The 24,278-nt window shown below is 39.7% G+C and overlaps 1 protein-coding gene across 7 annotated transcripts in view; it reads left to right on the plus strand.

Moving 5' to 3' along the window:
• The window catches only part of LOC128617695 (uncharacterized), a 226,551-nt gene that overhangs the window by 35,814 nt on the left and 166,459 nt on the right, over positions 1–24,278 (plus strand). For all 7 annotated transcript variants that reach the window (XM_053640847.1, XM_053640849.1, XM_053640851.1 and 4 more), the window contains one exon: positions 20,757–20,801. The gene's annotated coding sequence lies outside the window, so the exon portion shown is untranslated. The remainder of the gene's footprint in view (positions 1–20,756; positions 20,802–24,278) is intronic.

Genomic DNA, 24,278 nt, shown 5'->3' on the forward strand with positions numbered 1-24,278 from the left:
AGAGAGTGTGTGGGTTAGGGTTAGGGTTAACTTAACCATAACCCTAACCCGCCATCGCCATGGAAGTCCCTCACCATCCATCAGCAACTCAACACCAAGCGTTCCTTGACCTGCACCACGGAGCAGCAGCTGCACTTAAAAGCCCTCACATAGGAGCAGGCAAAGAGCCAGCGGGTACTCCAGAAGCTTCTGCATCACACCACATCTCCAGCTGTTTCCCCTGCCACCGTGCCACCTGTGAGGATCACCAAGATGGCCTCCACAGACCATTCAGAGGCCTTCCTTCGAGCATGCAGCAGCTGTGTGAGAATGGCCGGAGGAGGAATGGGCTCTGCAACTCCTCCATCTGCTATTGGGGGAAGTCAAGCTTGCAGCCCAGCAGCTGCTGCCACAGACACAGCTGGAGTATTCCAGCATCAAGAGGGCGGTCCCGCACTGCGTCAGCCAGACATCTGAGAAGCACCCCTGACGCATCCAGTCGCTGCAGCTCCCCAAGGTCGGCCGCCCCATTGCCTACTGAAAGACTTCTGTCGCCGGTGGTTGACGGCAGAGGAGCAGGACACAGAACAGGTCAGCGAACTGGTGGTACTGAAGCAACTCCTAACAGAAATGGCAGAGTAGGTCCAGTGCCACCAGGCCCGTGTTCCTGGATGAAGCTGTGCAGCTGGCAGAAGACCACTTGCTGGCAGTTCCCAATCCAGGTGTCCCTGGTCTTTCTCGCTCTTCTCGTTCTCTCTTGCCTGTTATGGGAGTCACTGAAAGCACAAAGGGGCCCAAATAAGTAGACTGTGGTAATAAGACACAGGTGAGAATCATCATGTGTTACCTGCTGGTTCAACCCACGTCCTCTCCATCCGCAGCTGACGCTCAACCACGACCCCGCTGCCCAAACGACTGGAAATTTTTGGAGTGATTTGTTAGACACCCCTCTCCTCTACAATCATCAAAACACCATGTGAGGGAATATCTTTTATAATTTATATATATTTTATAAAATCTATAACAGTGTGCATTGAAGTTGTTCTGGTGCCTCATGGTTACCAACATCTTAATAAGACACTTTCTATTGTCTTTTTTTTTTATTTGTCATCTGTCTGCATAAACCTTATTAGCAGAATGAAACTAAGCTTGACTGACTTTACAGCTGTGTAGAGCACTACAGTGCAGCTTCCTTTCCTGTCCTTCAAACTCCTAAAAGTTGGGCCAAAGGGAAATGCTTCAGGTCACATCCAGTCTGTTCCAAATCATGCTCACGCTCTGGCCATTTTTACACTTATTCATTTTTTCAGACTTGAGCTCACTGCTTCTCTTAAGTTCTAAATGAAAAAAAGTTTGGGGAATGAAAAAAGTTTAACATAATGTTAAGTAAAGCTGCCCATTGAAAAGAATGCATTTGTTTTAGAAGTAAATGAATACATGAACATTACACTGATTATTTACTATTGGAGAAACAAATTTCAGCCATAAGCCTTAATAAAAATGTCTTTAAGACATTGTCTATGTTTGCATGCATTTACAAGTTTTTCGCCAATCAGAATTCATCCCAATTATTGATTATATTGATTCTAAACTGGACACTCTTTAGTCAATCCTCATTTATATATGCATGTTATATGTAATCCAATCTATGTGCATGGAGTGAGGTTTAGTGCTAACTTTACCATAACAGTGTGCAGCATGTGAGTTCAACCACATTCAGCTTTTCAATCCCACTGCTTATGATTTTACAGCAAAAAGTCTCAGCAAAAAGTTATTCAAGTGTGATTATTAAATGCACAGAGAGAAAAGGAGTTTGTCAGCAAAGAAAAGTTGGTCGGTTATTTCATGTTTGTCCAACCATCAGGAGGAAGGACACTCTTCTTATGTAATGCAAACATTACCCATGAGTGTAATGCCTTTGCTCATCTTTGAATATTGCCAACATTAAAGGCCATTATTTGGGAAAAACACAATATTATATATATATATATATATATATATATATATATATATATATATATATATATATATGTGTGTGTATGTGTGTGTGTGTGTGTGTGTGTGTGTATACGTTTAATGACCCTACTCCCCCTACCTCCCCCTTTTTTATGCTTTTTGTATGTTCTGTATCATTGCTGAAATTCAATCAGTGTCCATCTGCCTCAGAAAGTTTGTTTGATGCCCATCCAACCTCACAATTATTTTTAACTAGATTAAAATGTGTAACACCAACTGTGTTTTCTTACAGAACTGTTTTATTGCACAGCGAGAGAATCATGAATCAAGCGCACATGTGCAGAATGTACACACTGATTCTGGTAGTGAAAGTAATTGGACACAAACGTTTACATGATTCTTCTTTTTATTATGGACTATTAAAAGGATTACACACCTTGTTCTTTCAGATCGAAATTTCATTCAGTTGACTGTATTCCACCTGAAGTGTTTGCATGAACATTTTCTATTCGGTCGGGTTTTTACAGGATTATTAGGCTGCATGTAAATGTCCAAACCTTTCGACTGGTAATGTAAGGAGCAAAATCAAAGGCACTCAAACGAAACAGTGAATTATTTGTATCTAACAGTGTTGATGGAAAATGGAAAAGGCTTCATTTGAAACATTGACTATTGTCAAGCAAGCACAAAATAAATAATACAATTAAATAACCTTAAATATGAACAATAAAAGGATGTACATATTTCTCCAATATTGCTAAGATTTCACTCACAGTATAAATAGCATATAGAATTGTGCAGTGATCCATGATTCAGAAGGAAATTGTGTGTGAAAACAAACATGTAATAATGGAGCTCTTCCCAGATGAATTATTATTGGACATTACATTAATATGCTACTGGAATGTGGCTCATCCAAGCTAATAGCTGCACAGTTTTGCACAGAGTATTTCCCTGAGAGTCATTCCCTCTGGGGGGCTGCTGTGCTATCTTGTACTTTTTTTTAACCTTCTGTCTCTCAGTATCTACATCAAATGCCTATTATCTGTTCTTGCATCACATGTTTATAATTGAACATAGCATTGTGGTTTCAATCATGTACAGATGTGGATTCGTAAAGGCAGCCGTCCTCAGATGCAGCCGTCCTCTAATGAATTGTTTGGATCGCAGCTCACTGCTACAAATTCACTGGTTTTAATGACACGTCACATTCGTAAAAAAGGGGACAAAACAAAAATAAAGTTTTTGTTCCAGTGGCCACATCACACATGGGTTTGGAACACTGCATGCCCAGTGCCATATGACTATAATCATTTCGCTTTTATTCAGCAATGCTGACTACCATTTTTTTGGAGGGAGAAAGTAGGTTTCTCTTACAGCCTCTGACAGTTCAAGGAAAGAGCTAGATCTGCCCCACAATCATTTAGATTGGACCTAGGTCTAGATCAGACTCTCTGACCTTGTCCTAATATTTGTCTGTTTATTATTTATGTCATGTATTAAAAATATGTTGTTTAGTGTAGGAATCAATACAAACAAGTTTATAGGGAACCGGGAAGCAATAAGACACACAGATGTTATACTGTGGATACTTCAATTATCCGTTTGAATGCATTCAATTTATACGTTTATAAAGATTCATTTTATGCCTTCCAGATTAATTTATGGTTAAGTATTAAACTAAATTTCAGCAAGAAAAACTGGGGAAAAAAACAAAAAACTGTGTTGTTTGTAGACAAAAGCAAATGCCTGCCTAAGTTTGATTTTCTAACTTTAGTTACACATTGTTTTTTCCAAAATTGACATCTCATGAGAATTATGCAACAGTACTTGGTCTTGAAATGTTTAATAGTCTAACCTGATTAGTATTGCTGAGCTTTCTCATTTTCTTACATTTCTGTAATTTCTCATCGCTATTTTGGAAGAAAAAAAAAAGTTAAAAGACCTGTTAAAACTGGGATGATGTTTATTAGAGCAGGGGTCTTAAACAGTAACGTTTTTAACTGGAAAAAAAAAAAACATGGGCCCCTCATACAGATTCATTTTTACAAATAAACTATTCAAAATGAGCCACATTATGTAAAAGTATACAGTAAAAGTTTGGCTCGTTACTGAAGCAACAGGTTTTTTTTCTGAACTTTCCATCCATAGAACATCTTTTTATTAAACTTGTCAGTAGATTCCTTTTGCCATTATTTATATGTATAATAACTTTTACCATTGATTACAATTTGCTATGGTTTCCACCCTCATAACAAAATGAGAAAATGATGGACCCCCTTGATATGCTTCACAGACGCAAGTGATCCCCGCACCCCACCTTGAGAATCATGGTACTAGTATCCAGGCTAGTTTATAATTTCACCAGCATAGCATAGATGCATAATACTATGCACCACTACGCAGCTGAAAAAATACTCTGCAAAATGTGATTCACCCTGAATTTCCTTTTCCCTTAGGCAGTTCTGGGAATACAACCAGCACAATCACGTTTCAAGGTTAGAGCACTATGGCAAATTGGCTATCCCCAGAGTGTCTGTAATTGTTGTTCTGCATGAACGTGTGTTTTGTCTGTTATCAAGCATATCCGAATGCAGATTACATTGTCTTGAGTTTGAGCCTATGAAAAACGATTTCAGATTCAGAATGTAAATCGATTTCAGATTTTTGCAAATACTGAATTTCCAACTACAGAGTGCTGCTGTAGGGCAGCATGCTTAAAAGTGCTTAAAAAAAAAAACACTTGCATATGTGTCTAAGATTCTGAAGACACAAACTTTTGTCAAGCAACGTACAAGCTAGTGCATGGTTATGTAATGATTAGCATTCAAAGAAGAGTGTATTGAGTGTGTTGACAGTCTGAAAAAAAATATGGACTTGCATGGTTTTCTTGAGAAGTTCAAGGCCTTTTGAAGGAAAAGTACGGCATGTACTAAACTTGATATTGAATCCCATCTGGGTGAATGATCTCAGTGCCTGCATCATTCTAATAGAGACACAGAAGTTATCATTTAGACTTTAAAAGAGCTATCAATGTTCTATGTCGGCACTGATGGGGTGGCCATTGTTATTAAGTTTGTGTGGGAACATATTAAGAGTAGATGACTCAGTGGTCATCTAAGAGAACTGTTTTGCAGGGGAGCTTTGATGATGAGCAACATGGTTAGATATAGCTTTTTCCTCTTTCTATTGTGATTTTCAGTCTGGGTGATACACATGGAAGTTATTATGCACAGAGGGAGGTGTATTTTCCAGAAAAAAAAAAACATCATGAACCAGACCTCCTTACCCGATTTCCTGTTCTTCCCACCCTACTCCTTGCCACCCCAGCATCTCTACCCTTTTTGCCCCAGCATATACAGCAAGCCTTCACTGTATCTCGCAGTGCAGAGGCTCAAAGCTTGTGGGTTCGACTGTGTGGCTTAAACTTGAGTAGATGACTGGGCCTTTCATCAGCTGATATGGTACATGGCAGGCATCATCAACTGGAGGTCCGTGGTCTGGATACAGACCCAGCAAAATATTTCACCAGGCTAAACCGAGCACTTGAAAAATACTCTAGCAGAGCTAATCAGTGCATGAAAAAACATTTGTTGTTCCTCAACACAATTTTCTACACATCTGTTCCTCTGATACACTTTATCAATCTTAACTGAAATCAGGTCATTGGACCACAGACTAACTACAGAGAGAGATGGAGATTTTGTTTGGTTTTGTTTTAATGATCTGATTAGCAAACGGACAATATGGCTTTTCAAAAGAGTTGATGACAAAAACAGTATGTTTAAAGGAGAATTGACAGAGAAGTATATTTATTGCCCCTGCTTCAAATTCAAAACAACCATGACCCATCTGTTCAGACTATGCATCGGGAAGAAGGACACTCATGAAAAAAGGTTGTGTGTTCAAATCCCAGCACTGCCAAGCTGCCACTGCTGGGCCCTTGAGCTAGCAGTCCCTTAAATATCCTAACTGCTCAGTTGTATAAAATGAGATAAATGTACAGTTACAATCAAAATTATTCAACCCCCATTGTAAATCAGGTTTATTGTCAAAATGTACAGACTTTCAGTTGTTTGCAATGAATAAATCAAACAAAAGCAATTGAAATAGATCAACACAACAAATGCTTCAAGTGGTTTCCCCAAATTCATCTTATAATTAATTCTCCAGTTTCAAAATTATTTAACCCCTTCATGGCAAGCATCTTTAGTATTTAGTAGAGCTCCCTTTTTTAAATGGCCATAAATGTAAATGTAAAGGCCAGGTTCATTAACAGGGTATGTTATGCCTGCATAAGCAAAAGCAGCATTTACCAGTGCTTTTAATTCATTCATTCACGGTGGTTTATATTGGTTTATATTTTGAGAAACAGAAACAACTGAGTTTGTTAGAAAATAATGCAGGCAGATACAATTAAAGGTAATAACTGTTGGAGCAGGCATGATTGATCAGACTTTCTGTGGGAGTGGGCTTGAGTTGGATTGAAAAGAAGTCACATGCGTGCCTTTATTTCAACGTACTTGGTGCTAGTCAAAGGTGGAGAGCCACTGAAACAAAACATATTCACCAAAAAAATGTCTCTTTTATATCCATGGACTAATCACTAAAGGTTAAGCATTAAAAGGTAACGGTTTCTACCATTCAGTCATGTTAGTTAGTTTTCTGGATGTTTCTAAGTAAGATGTTTTGTGTAACTGGACCTTTACAAATATATCTGGTCTGTGCTATATGACATAAAGTGCGTTATATTAAATTATATACCACGGGGGACACTCCAGAGGGGATTTGGCTAATAAGATACCCAAGTCCATTTGCTATGCAACTACTTGGCTTGCTCTCGTTCGCATCAAATTGTTTCTCACCATTTGAATGTCAGTGTTGTGAATAGTGAAGTCAGGCTTCAGGGACAACAGTGGTCACAATCCAAGAAGTGCTGAGATATTGTGGAGAATGCAGAAGGAAACTTACCATCTGGCCTCCATCAGCTCTTGTGTAAGTAACTCCAGTTTGTTTGGTGCTCGGTTAAATAGGCAGTGCCTTAATGTACAGACAATGGAAGATAAAACAGTGCGGTCTGTTGAGCTTTGGCTTTGGTATGATTGATGTACTACTGTTTGCTTGGTTTTGCTCTGGAAATGTGTACGGCGCTAAAGAGAGACTTAAGTCCCTGCTGTGTGAGAGATACAATATGTATCAACATTGATGTGTATACTATCACTACCCTGCACATTAAGTTTAAGTCCACTGCCTGACTTTACTGAGTTTTTGTAGGGCTATTGCAGTATCTCACAAAAGTGAGTACACCCCTCACATTTTTGTAAATATTTGATTATATCTTTTCATGTGACAACACTGAAGAAATGATACTATGCTACAATGTAAAGTAGTGAGTGTACAGCTTGTGTAACAGTGTAAATTTGCTGTCCCCTCAAAATAACTCAATACACAGCCATTAATGTCTAAGCCGCTGGCAACAAAAGTGAGTACACCCCTAAGGGAAAATGTCCAAATTGGGCCCAATTAGCCATTTTCCCTCCCCGGTGTCATGTGACTTGTTAGTGTTACAAGGTCTCAGGTGTGAATGGGGAGCAGGTGTGTTAAATTTGGTGTCATCGCTCTCACACTCCCTCATAGTGGTCACTGGAAGTTCAACATGGCACCTCATGGCAAAGAACTCTCTGAGGATCTGAAAAAAAGAATTGTTGCCCTACATAAAGATGGCCTAGGCTATAAGAAGATTGCCAAGACCCTGACACTGAGCTGCAGCATGGTGGCCAAGACCATACAGCGGTTTAACAGGACAGGTTCCACGCAGAACAGGCCTCGCCATGGTCGACCAAAGAAGTTGAGTTTACGTGCTCAGCGTCATATCCAGAGGTTGTCTTTGGGAAATAGACATATGAGTGCTGCCAGCATTGCTGCAGAGGTTGAAGGGGTGGGGGTCAGCCTGTCAGTGCTCAGACAATACGCTGCACACTACATCAAATTGGTCTGCATGGCTGTCGTCCCAGAAGGAAGCCTCTTCTAAAGATGATGCACAAGAAAGCCCGCAAACAGTTTGCTGAAGACAAGCAGACTAAGGACATGGATTACTGGAACCATGTCCTGTGGTCTGATGAGACCAAGATAAAGTTATTTGGTTCAGATGGTGTCAAGTGTGTGTGGCGGCAACCAGGTGAGGAGTACAAAGACAAGTGTGTCTTGCCTACAGTCAAGCATGGTGATGGGAGTGTCATGGTCTGGGGCTGCATGAGTGCTGCCGGCACTGGGGAGCTACAGTTCATTGAGGGAACCATGAATGCCAACATGTACTGTGACATCCTGAAGCAGAGCATGATCCCCTCCCTTCGGAGAAGCATGATAACGACCCCAAACACACCTCCAAGGTGACCACTGCCTTGCTAAAGAAGCTGAGGGTGAAGGTGATGGACTGGCCAAGCATTTCTTCAGACCTAAACCCTATTGAGCATCTGTGGGGCATCCTCAAACGGAAGGTGGAGGAGCACAAGGTCTCTAACATCCACCAGCTCCGTGATGTGGTCATGGAGCAGTGTAAGAGGACTCCAGTGGCAACCTGTGAAGCTCTGGTGAACTCCATGCCAAAGAGGGTTAAGGCAGTGCTGGAAAATAATGGTGGCCACACAAAATATTGACACTTTGGGCCCAATTTGGACATTTTCACGTAGGGGTGTACTCACTTTTGTTGCCAGCGGTTTAGACATTAATGGCTGTGTGTTGAGTTATTTTGAGGGGACAACAAATTTACACTGTTATACAAGATGTACATTCACTACTTTACATTGTAGCAAAGTGTCATTTCTTCAGTGTTGTCACATGAAAAGATATAATCAAATATTTACAAAAATGTGAGGGGTGTACTCACTTTTGTGAGATAATGTATCTTATTTATCAGATGGACATGATTGAGTAACATAATTGATAAAAGCAGCAAAATATCCATTGCACAGCATGCAAGTTTCCACTTTACTCATTCCCTTTCAACCTCTTATGTAATTCGGTAAAATATGATAAGTATTGATAGGCCTTTTACTTGTTTCCAACTCTGCATTGTTCAGTGATTTTGCTGAACAGTTCCCCTCCTTTAAAGGCAGTTTCCTCTAAATTAGTTTTTCTATCTCATATTGCAGCCTAATGAAGATGTGATAACATCTAAGAGTAGGGCTGCATGATACGGAGAAGAAAAAAAAAAGCAATGTACTATGCACTTGATGATTTGATAATGATAAGTGATGCAATAAATCAGATATTAACATGAACAATATGTGGCAAATTTTCCAATGTATTTGAAAAACAGTGTGTTTGTGATTTGCCAACCCAGTTACCCAATGCCACAGTTTTTTTGCGTTCATTCTGCAAAATCAGAACACAGCACAAAATCAGAATCCTCTTCATGTACACACACGTGGTATAAAGTAAGCATAACGATGCTGCATATTTATTTGAGACTTCTGTTGGTTCAATGCGATGTTAAGAATGGGCCTCTGTGTGGCACGCATGAATACAACAGGGAGTCAGATTCTTCTGGGGGGTCAGAATTTCAGGCACAACATAAACAACTTGAAATTAGCTATCGTTGAAATGCTATTGAGCTTTTTTTTGGCGGGCGGGGGGGGGGGGGGGGGGGCATTGTTCTGTTGATTACTGTGTAGCTGTGTAACAAGAACAACGGTCACCGCAGAAATATCGAGTAAATACGCTGCATCAGTACTGTATGCTTCCTCAACGAGAGTTGAATTCTGGCAGGTTCAAGCACTTACAGAAGGAGAAAGGCTACTCTCTGTTATGATCATTCAGCATGCTGCTCATGCAGCGATTACTGCAAGCTATCTAGCAGTAAGCTATGAGAAGTGCCGCCCCAGTTTGGAAACCAGATCTTCAGCTTCCATGCTTGTCTGATTATTTTGATGGCAGATACTGCTGTGCCACTGAGCTCTGCTTCTCATCCTAAGCATATGATTTCATGTATGCATAGGGAGCAAGGAGAAGAACATTGCGAGTCTATATCTCTGCACTCTTGCCCCGTGTTAACTTCATTGACTTGATTTAATTGATTTTATTGAAGCCCAGACAATGTGTTGAACATATAATGAACTCATCAAGATAATGATAATGATGCATCATTCAGCCCTAATTCCTGTGTTTGTATTTGTATTGCCTGTATTTGAAACTAGTCATGAGTGATTGATAGATAGACAAAGGTGCAAGTTCAACTTTCATTAAAACCATCCAGAGTAGACAAACCAAAGGAACTAGGCAAATATCAAATCAGACTTTGCGAAAACTGAATGAACATCCTGGTTATTTAAAGGGAGTGTGTGTGGTGTGTGTGTGTGTTTGTTTGAGTACAGGTGTGTCTTTTTCAAATTCTGGATATTATGACTGTGACATGATTTCTCCATTTATTCTGGGGATTTGTTTTCCCTTATAGTCAGGCAGTATCAAACCAGGAAAATGCTAAAGTGCTTGTACTATCTTATAGCCATGAATGAAATAATTTGTGTGATGTTTAGTAAATGAATGGCAGGGAGTACCTGTGTTGCAATGGAGAAGGCGACTCATGAGTTTGTGTTACTGACTGTGTGTGTTAAAATCTCACATTTTTGAAACCGCAAGGCTAGCAGCCAACATATAGCCATATATTTTACTCTGGCTGATTTCGGTTACCGGTGCTATATTGATTTATTTCACCTGCATGGGAGTGTCCATAGTAGTTGCTTCAGGCCTGTTAGCGATGTTGGTATAAAGGAGGCCCAGTTACATTTTCAAATCCCAAGCAAGTTCTCACATGCTTCCAAGTCAGTCAGTACTGGCTAGAGTCTCAAAAACACATTTGTCCCTCCAGCATCAACACAAGGTCTGGCCTGCCTTTTTCAATATCTCAAATTAATTCAACAATCTTATTTCATCTCCTCCGCTCCAGCATAATGTAGCCCTGCATCCAGAACAGCCACTTCACATCGATCCACTGGCTGAATAAACCCCTATGCACTTAATTACTTTGACATTTTATCAACTATAGGACATTTTAGCATTTTAAAGATGACATGACCTGCCTGGAATTCAGGCTGAATATTTGTTCATTTGCACTGGAAAGTTAAATGGAAGAATAAACGAGTGTACTGCTTTCTGTCTTGTTTTATAAAGATTTGTTGACCCAGGCACTAGTTAAACAGCCATTGCCGGGCAAGTCAATACGTTCAAATGTGCAACAGTAATAATGATAATGAGTGTCTTTTATGAACATGGACATTTGGCACCCATTTTCCCAGCGCTGTCAACTGGAAATAACTTTCTCCGAGAAACACACAGAACTTTCTTTGAGAAATACATTTTATGGTGAGGCCTGTAAGATTTTCTAGAATGTTTAAAATGCAGTGCACCTCATAGACCTGGTTTATGAAGATCCTCCACAAAGTGCATGTACATGTATGTTTGCACTCAGCTTGCATGTATATATATACATGCATATGTATATACATATACATGTATGTATATATATATATATATATATATATATATATATATATATATAAAGTAAATACTCCACAATGTGTCTCCTATAGCAAGTGTATTCAATTTCTTTGTAGCTAGCGACCCCTCTCTGTGTAAAATATTTCCATAAGAGCCCCTTATGATCACAGCACATATATTTTATGAACATAATCCAGCTATTGAAATTTAAGCCACATTAAGCAAAGGTGTACTATCAAACACTTGGAGCCATTATAGCTTTTTAAACATTTGAACCAACAAAATCTATCCCATCTATCTGTTTTGTATCATATTAACAGCACTTTTCCTTGTTTTATTCAAGTGCCCCTATTATGCTTTTTCAGATATTTCTTTTCATGTAATGTGTTATAGAGCTGTTTGTGAATGTAAAAAGTCTGCAAAGATTCAAAAATCAAAGTGCACCACAAACAGAGATATTGACTCCCAAATGAAAGAACCGATTCTGAACAGCTGAAACGAGCCATTAGTAATTCCAGATTTACTTCCTGTACAAACCTACGTAGGTTTGTAACAAAAAGCCCTGCCTCTGGTCTTCATCGGCTGCTTGCGAACAATGTGCACTTTGACCCGCCCTCAAACACTACAGCTGTAGTTGCACTGAAAGAGAGAGGTTCCTGTTGTCGCCATGTCTAGAAAACGTTGTTTTCTGTGCTGCAAAAGCACTTTGCATGGACTCCCAAAGGATAAGGATGTAAAGCGTCAGTGGTTAGAATTCATTTTTAAAATGATACCACAGCAGTTCAACTCCGACCGTCGCTTGTGTTCCTGTCATTTCACTGATGACTGCATTTCAAATCTAGCTGAAGTCGACGTGGGATTTGCGAAACGATTACTCATTAAAGACGGGGCTGTACCCACTTCATTTGGACCATTTTGCACCTCTGGATCACAACCTGTAAGTATGATTAAATATTTATGTATATATTTTCTACTGCGTGTACCAAATGCGTGGTTTTGTGTTGTATACATGTACAGCCAGTGCACAGCTGTTAGCCTGTTAGCTGTTAGCCTCTGCTAACCGGTTAGCTCACGTTATTGTCAAACTACATACAAACCTACCACTGAGAAACATCCTGCTCTCGTCGTGCTTGCGATGGTGGTTCGGGTTGATCTTCCAATGTATTACTATCAGACTCAGGCTCAAATTGATAAGGTAAAACTGACGACATTATTACTGAACTGAAATTGCATGTTTCCTTTCTGCCACGCGCTCTAAGCGGTAGACCAATCACAACAGACTGGGACATCTGACCAATCAGAGCAGAGTAGGCTCTCTGAAAGAGGCTCTCTGAGTTTAGAGTGAACGGATCCTTGAAAAAAAGAGGTGATGCTGCAGTCTAACTCATGAGAAAATGAATGTGTTTTTTGACCTTGGATGCATGTTTGAGACCTCTAAAACAAAATTAGGCACTTTTATATAGCATAATAGGGGCTGTTTAAATTCCCATTAGATTCAAGTTATTTATAACTTGTCATTAAAGGAAAACGCCAACCTGAACAACTTGCATATTAATATTTATTATCAATAGGTCATAATCATGTCATATGTCAACATACCGGTCTACTTTCATTGGCTAATGGGTACATACATTACCACAATGCCTTTCAACTACACGCTGATAGTAGTTCCAGTGGGAATTAGCTCTCAATTTATGTCTACCTAAAGAGAGCGATGAAGCAGCACTTTAGTCCTTTGGTCTGTCCAGCTCTCTCACCTCCTCATCTGTACACTCTGATTAAACAAAGGTTCCAAAGTTTCAACATTCATGCTAATTACCCCGTTACTGCCATCATGCTTGTTATCGCTAAGTAGCTGAGCCAAATTGCCAAGTCTTTAAAATGCCTCATGTCATGCTGTATCTTGGTTTATCTGCAGAAAATGTATCCAGTAGAGAGCTCCCACTATCTGTGGTGTACTGTTAGAAATTCGGGTCTACTTGGACTTGTAGGGCCTGTCATTCTACTTCAGTCCAGAGGAAAACAAATTTAGAATATCCTCTTTCTATGAATCGTGCATGACATACACAGTTTACAAGAAGGCCAGTGTCTCTTCACATGAGAGGTGTATTCCAGACTTCACTCTTCTGTCCCAAACACAATGCAGGTTTTTGCATTATGCCAGTGATTTAGTAAGAAATGGGTGGTGATCATTTAATTTGGCAGTACATGAATAGTGAAAGGCAGTGGGTTTCTATGTGTAGGTGTGTATGTAATTCTGTACAGCCACACAGGATTTTCATGTTGTGTCTTTGATCAACACCATATGCTTCTGGAAGATATATAACAAGAGTTTATTAGTTCCATCATGTGTAAAACGAAGGCTTTAGGATACAATAATATGTCACTGTTTGAAAGTGCACTCTATGCATCGGGGAGGTTTATTATTTGATGGTTGTTTTTGTCCTCCAAGGCGGCCCGGTGGTGCTGTCGGTAGTGTTGTTGCCTCAATTTGATCCTGAGCTCGGATTACTGTCTGTGCAGAGTTTTCCTATGTTCATGTGTGTTTTCTCCATGTTCTTTGGTTTCTTCCTACCTTCTAAAAACATTCTGGTAGGTGGATTGTCTACGCTAAATTGTGCTTCAGTGTAAATGAGTGTATGATGTACAGGGGGCAGATCACATTTCATATATTGGGACACTAGGTGATGTTGATGTGGTTGACTATTTTCATCAGAAATGCCATGCTTTGATTTTAAATTAATTTCTGCATCTCCGCTGTCACTTTCCCCAACTGTTAACTCCAAGTAAACATCTATAAAAAACATAATCCTAAAATTAGGCATAGAGCCAGTAAGCTCTGACCATTTTTTTCCTTAAACCCTAACCACACAATAAAAAAAATATGGGCTGTAGTTGCATTGCTTGTATAGAAGAAGTGGGCATTTAAGGTCAGATGAAATTGAAGTCATTACAGTCTGAAGTGACTTATATAGTTTGAGATGCATGATTTGAAATACATTTCTAGTTACTCCAAGAGTATACATTTTGACCGGAAAGTATTTATTTGTACATGACTCAGGTTTCTACCTCCTAGTGGGATTTGAAAGGGATGTGTTTGAGGGTGGTGTATGCCCTCATAGTTGAGTCCCTGATGTATTTGCCACGTGTTTTCCAAACAATGGCTGATTCATCTATCACCATGTCTGTCCACACTGTCGGTTTGGTGGGTAGACGGTGGGGGATGAACAAATACCTCACAGTGAAGTTCTTAACTCACCGTCAGGAAAAACACTAAGCTACTGTTGCTATGTGTAGGGCAGTTATACACCAGCTGATCTAACATGCTTAAGGTGAAGCTGTCAAAGGCAGCAAAACAGCTTAAAGATTCACTTAAGTACAATCTGTTGCTTATAGTTTGTTGTGAACGATGGTGTGGCCCACAGGGGTGAGTCATTTTATACAAATGATCAATTCCTCTCCAGTACAAAGTTTCACAATGTCTCTTTTACTGTAAAACAAAGTAAACTGTAGATATTAGTTAACAGCCAACACTAGGATATCTTAATGCCTTTCTCTATAAGGAAAGATCAATCACTGATTTCTTGTTTCTCATTGGCACCCTGCTTCTGTAAGATATTATCATAGTGAATCCCATTCATCTCCTGACACATACAGAGTCTCAATCTGGCCATCATCTGGCAGATTTCTTACTTCTGTGATGGCACATCAGTCTCTTTTGAAGCCCGTGTGTATATCCTTGGGCTCTAACTGCTTTGATATTAAAGTGTCCAGGACTGATTTGGGGAGCTCAACTGCCTACTTCGAACCTAGTAGATGATAATGGGAGACAGCCCCTTCCCTCACCCCAACAAAAGCCCATGGGCCCATCAGATTGGCTGACTTATGCATTTTTCAACACCATTCCATCAATCGCAGCTTGGCCTGGCCATACCTGCGGAGACAGGTTCCTCTTTGTCTGTTCAGCTCATGCACTGGACCCTCCACCACACCCTCACATCCCACAGACCACATCCATTCCACAGACCTCACTTTTATAGGACCCAGCCCTAAAAGTCCTCAACATTAACAACCCATAACGTTCACACCGCCCCTGTGTCATAACATACCAGTGCAGAGAAAAGTACATAGAGCAGTCTTCAAAAATGGAGATTAGACAAGCCTATGACTATGTCCTTCTTACTCCAAAAACCATGACTGGAAATAACTAAGGGGATTGAAGTAAAATGTATATGTCAACCTATCATGGATAGTGGGAATTTAAGTGTATCTGTGTGATCTTGTGACCCACACTGAACATTTAGTCTGCAGTATTTTATTTTAGTCTTCTGAAGCAAGTATTTGCTCAAATGGAAAACTCACACTTGCGTTTTCATTTATTTTTTCTTCTTCTTCTTCTTCTTTTTTTTTTTTTTTTACATTGGTGGTCATAACATCTCTCTCATGGAGTTGGAATGTTACATCACTGGATTTCCCCACAGTGGGAGTTGATAATCCAGAGAGCTTTGGTTGCAGTACTTCTCCTGTGGCTCAGAACATAACTGACTAATACTGAGAGGTCCCTCTGAATTAGTGGTCTGTCTGTACATAAGCCTTGATACCTACTTTTCTGAACACTGACTCAGACAGATTTACTTGGTGCTTTTGCTAAAAAGAAATATGATTTGATTTCTTGATTTCTTTCACCTACTCCATGCTCCCCACTTGTCAGTTCTCCAAGAAATTTCATGCAAATTATAGGGAATTCTTCCCAAAAATACATTGGCAGTGGAAATGGTACTGTGTGCGACTTCAAAGTAGGTCTACTTCATGCGATTCTATAACAAAGGCAGATATGAATGTATTATTATTCAGTCACTTACAGTAGCTCTTTAGACTACTGGGGAGTCCAGGGTCCAAATCATGAACCACTGCCAGAGGTATCCTCAACAAATTGTTTGTTGTTTTTCTTCCCCTTGAGCACATTAAATGAACTCGATAAGGAGCGATTAGAGACGGTGAATGAAACGACTCTCGGAAAAGAACTCCTGAGCCTGGAGGCAATGGAGTCTACAGACGGAGCCATTTTCTGATCTTTCCACTGACCCCTCTCTTGGGAGGCCTCCAGTCATCAGTAGCTCCCGAGAAGCCAACCTGTTATACACAGCATCACGTGCAATTTCAGACATGATCCTGCATAAATCTCACTTTCTTTGGCAGGTTGAGTTGTTTCCTTCTTTATGTTTGTTAGCATGTCAGATGGAACTGTTTCACTACTGTCCTGTGGCCAGGCGGGAGGCACTAGTGCCAGTGGGATTGGAAGGTTTTCCTCCACGTTTCAACAAATTAACAGTTTGTACTGTTTTGGGGTTGTTGTTTTTTTTTTTTGCTACTTTTTCCCAAGCTGACCTTTTGTCTGTAAGATGTAGCCCACAACCACTTTTGGTGACATTTTCATTTTATGGATGCATTTAAAATATCAGGGTAGAGGATTTTATTTTCTCAACCCGTTTATTATAATTATTTATGATTGAGTAGACACATATGTTCCACCCTCAGGTACGGAAAAAGTGTGGTGTCATTCGTGTCTGGATATGCACTCAGTATGCCAGAATTCTGCAGGATGTTTTTTGGACTTATTGTAGGAGCTTATGAGATTTGGTTTCAGGGGAATCTTATTCTGTCAGTGGGATTGATATGTAGTTGACTGGGGTTAGGTCATGGTTTGTGTTTATGTTGGATGAGTAGTTTGAAGACTGTCAAAGTTCTTCCATGGCCATTATTTTGAGAAACATGGTTCGAGGCAGTCATGTTTTCCCGTAGATAAGGCCCTTGAGATCAGGCTCAGCATTTTTCCAATCGCTACAATAAGTAGCTACAGTCAGAATGTTTTTTTTTTTTTTTTCATACATACAGTGTGCCATTTAATTTTTTCCTGTAGAGTTACAAGAAGCTTCCAGCTTTTAATTATACTTGTAAGCATCATTCCACAGATTACAGTACCCCAGAAGTTATTCTGAGGTAGAAACAAGTGCCAGTTTATGCACACGTTAAAAAAAGAGAAAAAGATAAGTGTGTTGTGTTCTGGTTTTACTGGCTAGTTTTCAAAAACACCAGATTCTGGCATGTTGCTGAAGTATGTGGCTAAAGAGATGTCATGATTTGTGTTGTGTTTGTGCATCGACCAAATTTTGCATGCTCTCCCAGCCACAAGGACATCAATCATATTGATGTTTGCTTGGAGCTGATGTGGTATACCGGCAGCCTGGTATTGAGCTGTCTCACCCTTCATTTATTCCAACATGTTTAGTAGCAGCCATGGAGAAGATGCATTAATGATATAAAAACACATCAAGCACTACTTTAATTTCTTTTTCAGTCCATAATGTATTGAAATGCGTCATTCAGTTTTTTTTTCCGCCCAAACAATTTGTGTTGGTCTGTACATGAAAACAAATAAAAACCTAAACAACCACATGCAGGTTGTTGATACAATAACTGTATTGGTTATGATAAGGCAGTATTTTCCTATTCCTCAGGCTAGCATACAAATGTGTTTGTAATTATTGACATGAAAGCTCACATATTCACTTAGCATTGAAGCAATTCACTAATTACTCATAGGTTGGAGGTCTAAGAGAATGCCTTGGCTGCAGCACAGTCACAATCAGGCTGTACGGGAAGGTAATTAAGACCAGGGTAATTGCGTGTGCATGCGTGTTTCAATATGCGCGTTGGGGTAGTTTGCTTAAAAGTGTTTCTGATACAAAAGGCTAAGAGAAGTAGGATTTTTATTGAAGCCCCTGCACTGAGCTGCTCTAAACATTATGCAGGCGACTGAGATTTATAAGGGATATAAGGGATAAATTCAAAACACAGAAAGAAACTTTCAGCATTTTTTGATTCACAAAAAAATGGCCCGCATACTTGATCCGCAGGGATCCTGGACAGTAAATTTACCTATCTTGCCAATGCTTGTCTCTGCTACAAATAAGTCTTTTGATTCACAGTGGAAACAGCCAGGCATGATGAGCGTGTATGCGTTCGTCTCTTACAGTTCTGTTTTGTCGAACCACATATTATGTGCACAAAACAATGCTATCTGCTCCACCATGTGTAGTTATCTGCACCAGTGTAAAATGGTCTTTGTATTCCTGCATGGGGCTGCCATTGCCAGAGCACACTTCATCTTCAATTTCCTGAAGTTCAAATCTTTCACATGTAGATGATGTGAATTCCAGTCACCCATACAATAGTGGAGGTATACCATCCAGAAACAAAGCCCAAAAGTAAACATCCGTTTAGCATGTTACTTTTTCCCCAAAAGCAGTATCTATTTCCAGTTGTATTTTGAAGGCCCTTCTCCTGTGTATGCTTTTTTTCTTCTTCTTCTTCTTTTTTTCAAAAGATTGTTTACTTGGTACTGAATGAACTCATACAATGAATGAAGTTATGGAAGTGTTTTTCCTCAGCTCTGGTAAACCGTAACATCCTGGAAAGTTGAGTTTAACTTCACTCATATACTTTGTTGTAAATGTAAATATGTGTTCATTATGCTTGATATACATTTAAAAGTTTTACACGTTCTGTTCAAATTTCCCAGTGTGTTTTACTGGAACTAATCAGAGACTAATTTATGATCGACAGTCAATCAGATGTCAAGTGGTGACTGTTACTTGTTTTGCCTGTGTGGGTTTCCTTACTTGCATACATGTATACGTGTGTTTGTGTGTGTGTGAGAGAGTGTGTGTGTTTATGTCTGTAAGAGCTGAAGCCCTCATTATCCCCACATTTCAACCCAAGATGGAGTACACCAGAGCACAGACAGTCCGTGTTCTTGTGGTCTGGACCATAAAGTCAAATTGTGTCCACGAGCTCAGCGCTTCTTAATCCTGGCAGGAGCTGACAAGCAGGAGCAAGACTCCTGTAGCAGCCAGCAAGGCCTGGACATGCAATATTTTCCACTCTTTATAACTGTGTATCTGATTCCTTTTTTCCCCCTGCTCAATATTGAACAACACAAAGTCATGACATTATGTATGCCTTGGCAGAGGGCTAATGCAGAGAGAACAGTGAGGGTCTAACCAAATGAAAGCACAGCAGACCGAATGCAAGTAACAAAAGAGTGCAACCACACCGACCTCATGCTTTTGTTGGGTAGCCAGAAAAGTGTCTCGATTCGCCAAGAAGCCGTTCCTCATTCAATTACATGTTCCATGCATCCACGCCAAGACTTATGGAAGAAGGGCTTCCGAGCCGAGCTGATCCGTCTCACACCTCCGAGTGAAATCACCACAGCATGTGTATGTCTGTGTATACTGGGCTCTAGACTAGCGTAAAGGAAAGTGGTGACAGCCAATGTACATGTGTGCATGTTACTGTAATAATAAAGGAGGTTTATGTGTATGTATGATGACTCCGTGCTGAAGTATAATTTGTGTGTTCAGTATATTTCCGTGTATTTATATTTATGGACAGTCCAGAATGAGCCACATAGCCCAGAGAAACCAAACACTGTTTATTTTGAAAAGTGTCAGCTGATCTGAAGCTTTTTTGTTTACAATAGTTGTTCTCCTCCGAGTATTAGTTGCAGGTGTTTATATATTTTGTGTACAACTGCGGTCCAATCAGCACAAATCCTTGTATACTTTGTTTGATGTGTTATAATTTTTCTCTCAGTGGAAAAACATCTGCTGGCACTTGATTTGTGTGTGTGTGTGTGTGTGTGTGTGTGTGTGTGTGTGTATGTACATTTACTCTATATTCCAGAAAAGATGGGGCCAATCTGCCACAATTCCATTCCTTTTCATTTATTATTCTTCATGGTGGATGAAAGAAAATGCAGAATTTTCTTCACTATGATCTGGATAGGAATTCTGTATTTCATAGTCACTTGCCCTTAGGATCTGGACATGAGTGTGTTATGAGATTTAGCCGATTTTTATCAGAGTTCCCAGTGTCATAGCTTCAGGTTTTATTCCACTATCAAATTTTGGTAGCTACATGACTTAGAAATAGTTTTACTTTTATGGTGACTGCTTGTTTGTCCTTATTCATTGATATAACATTTAATGCAAGCCTCTGCTAATTAGTGAAATGAAAAAAGGAACAAGTGAAATTCACTGTGTAATTGAAGTGTAATTCTCTATGTTTGTGTTCACAGACGTTACACCTCATAATATTCATCCTTATTGGGATCAAAACTGAATTTTGAGCCTTATTCTGAAAAACCGCTGTGGTATTTTTGCACTTACAAAAAAGTATCAGAAATGTGTTATGTATAGGTGTGTTTGTAAGAGCACTGTAGGATATGTAGGATATAACTTTAGTGTTTGTATCTTTTACAGTTTCTGCGTCGTGGCCAGTAATTGTCAGAAGGGAGAATCACACAGGTAGGACAAATTTTGTGCACTGTAAAATCCTCTCCACGCCATCCATGGTGTGGTTGAGGTTCATAAATCTGTCTACACTGTGGCCTTATTCAAAACACAACTGTACGTGTTGCATGCTTTTATGAGGTGGATAAAATCTGGTGTGAATCTGACTGATTTTTAAGTTGGGCTGTTTTTAATTACATGCTCACACACACTACATTGCCAATAGCCATTCTCTCAGGCTCTCTTTTTTTCCCACAATCACCCCCTTCTTTCTCTCCTGAGAAAGTTGTCTGTTTATACACGAATGTGACTTTTATTAGCTTGGTCATCTCTGACATGACCAGAAAGCATCCAGCAACTTGTGTGTGTGTGTGTGTGTGTGTGTGTGTGAAAGAGAGAGAGAGAGAGAGAGAGAGAGAGAGAGAGAGAGAAAGCATAAAAAGGATAGAGATGGAAGAGGAGACTGGTTGCCTCATAATCCTAATTACTTAAGTGTTCTGAGAGCAAATTGTTCCTGCAGATCTCTTGTTTACCAACCTGATTGGCCAATTTGTCCCAGAACGATCACGAAGCCAGGAAATGCCGTCAGCCTCAGTAAAATGTGTGCCCGTTAGATGTACAGTCATGCCATGGTCTGTAGAAAGCTCATGAGACCAGTCAAGCCAAATCATTCTGCCTTTAAGCCAACTACATCCTGGGCTGTTGTGCTGAATCTCCTTGCACCGAGAGTACAGTGGGAGACGTAAAATGTGTGTAATTTTGGCTACTGTGGTTCAGGGTCATGCAAGGGGATCAGCTCCTCAATTTCTCCATTTTCACTGGCCTGTTAAATGGACCAATAGGAACCCAGCTTTGCTTCAGCTTGGATGGAAGACCCGCTATGATCTCACAGCGTTAATTGGCGTCTTTTTTTCACAGGAATGAAACTCATTTGTAGGTATATTGGACACACTGAAAGCAGCAGAGGAGCAGACAGGACGGGAAGAGACAAGTAGAGATGGATGGAAAGAAACAACCATACCAACAAAGTACTAGACATAGATTATACAAAATAAGGAAGGCCAAGGTAGGCAGACAGCATGAAAGGCTTTTTTAGGCTTTTCCAAAAATCATGGTCAGAACAGACAGGTGGGTCAAACACAAATACAGACACAGTAATCATAGGCGAATCCATAATCAGAATCCAAACGCAGGCAGACGTCAGGGCATAGAAACACTAAAGACATAAACTAGAGGAGCATGGGAAAAGACTACTCATAGTGGAAACACATGTAAAACTTCACAAGGCCTCCAGACAAACAAAGGAGTATATGTAGACGGAGTAATGAGACCATTAACTAGGAACAGGTGCAGGTGATCATGAGAGGGTGGTGTCAGGGTGGGACTGAGTCAGGAATGTTCAACAAAGTGAGGGTTTCATGATAGAGTGCAAGAACGTCATCACATCCTGCTTGGTCAGTTGAGATGAGGTTCTGGCCTTCTGCATCCGATCTATATTTGGCCAGCTCCGCAAAGTTGAATTTGGGCACCCGTGGGTGGAATGGAGTGAATTGAGTGTGTGCCACCGTACTGATCCACCTGCACTTTAACCCCGACTTGGGTGTGGTTTCAGATTCCTATTTTCAAAGATACTTAAAGTACTCAAAGATACACATGCACACCATACCATCCCTCTCCATTCCTCTCAATGAAAGATGGGCCTTTCTGAAGGGTATACTTCAGCTTTAGCTTCAGATAGTGTGTCTGTTGACAAATTTCATTTTACAATTTAACAATTGCTTGTTGTTCTGTTTTCTAGAGATTTAGTGAGATGCACGTCGGTGCCAAAAATCTTTGACACATTTCACATCATATTAAGTGGCTCACAAATCCTCACAAAACGTATCCAGTTAGCAGTATGTTCCATTTGTGGCAAATATGAAAAATGCTGTAGGGCTCAAGCCTCAGGCACCGCACCAAATTCTTATTAATAATGTGTTTTTTTAGGAATCCATTTTTAAACAGTTCTGCTGTTTTTGCTTAATCTTACATCAGCAGTATGGAGGTAGCTGTGGGTGGGGATTGGGTTTTCGCCCACTCAGGGGACATATGTGGTACCCACAACTCTACTCTGATTTCTGGTATTCTTTACCTTTCTGCTGTTGTTGACATTCTGTGCAGCTGCCTCGCAGACTAATGGAGTTACAGTCTGATCTGGATTACTGCATACTGCACAGACTCCAAAAACGTTTGTACTGTCTTCTTTCCAGAACTACAAATGAATTGTTTCAGCTCCCTCTTTATCAATTAAGACTCACTTTGAAGCAAAGTTGAAACAATGAAATAGTCTGAGTTTCCTTTTCAAAATTTCATTTTGATTTTGGCAAGCAGTGTTCAGCAGTAGCTTTTGTAACAAAAGCACTTGAGTGCACAGGAAAGCTAGAAAAACACCCACAGGCCTGGCGGCACAGTAGCAGGGCTGCTAAAAGCATTTAGACCTTAAAGCTCCATTGTTTATGTATCTAGGATAACTCAGAGACTCTTACCGACAGCCACGAAGATGAATACTGGTGATTTTTATCTCTTGATTTTCAATTGCTGCTTTCCAAAAAAAAAACATCTTCACCTTCTGCCAAGTCTATAAAAATCATTTTTATTGTAGTGTGTTTGTTGTTATTCTGACTGAGAAACAGCTGACATCAGAAGTGCTGACAGGAGTTTCATAGAGACCTCACATCTACACTCTACAACCAGGCTTTTTTTTTTTTTTTTGAACACACACCGAATTGAACTTTCTAGCATAAAAACAACATCGACTCCAGGTAAGGCTATTGAAGGGAAACACAGACTGTAAACTAATTTATAAGTCATGTTGAATTCTCTCAATGACCATTTAGAAATTCTGACTATTTAACATGAATTCAGAACTTCAACCTTAATTTGAAAAATATAAGACATAATATTATATTTAATTATATATATATATATATATATATATATATATATATATATATATATATATATATATATATATATATATATATATATATATATATATATATATATATATATAATTGACTGAAGCAAATATCCTACAAAAATATTTGGCATAAACATTTATTGACTACCACAGCAGATACCATATCTGTGTCTGTGTGTCCCATTATCTCTCAGTCTTTCCTTTTCATGCTTTTCCCCCCCACCTGGGATTATCAGGGTTTGTTTATCTGCTCCTTCCATCAGCATCATGGGCCAGACTCCATTCATCCATAAATTCCAGGTGGTGGATAAACTAATATGCATGAGTAGCTGAGATCACAGTTTTCTAATCCTGGCCATACAAGTCTGTTGAACTCAGGGGTGGACAAATCTTTAGTTCAAGTGTCCAGGACAAGCAGATTGCATTATTTGTAATGTAAGCTATTATGTAGCTATGTTTAAGCTTAATATATGTGATGCACATCGATGCTGTAACTAGGACTGACTTGCTGAATTTTTGTCAAGGGCACAATT

The sequence above is a fragment of the Ictalurus furcatus genome, chromosome 14 (assembly GCF_023375685.1).
Source record: "Ictalurus furcatus strain D&B chromosome 14, Billie_1.0, whole genome shotgun sequence".
Classification (NCBI taxonomy): Eukaryota; Metazoa; Chordata; class Actinopteri; order Siluriformes; family Ictaluridae; genus Ictalurus; species Ictalurus furcatus.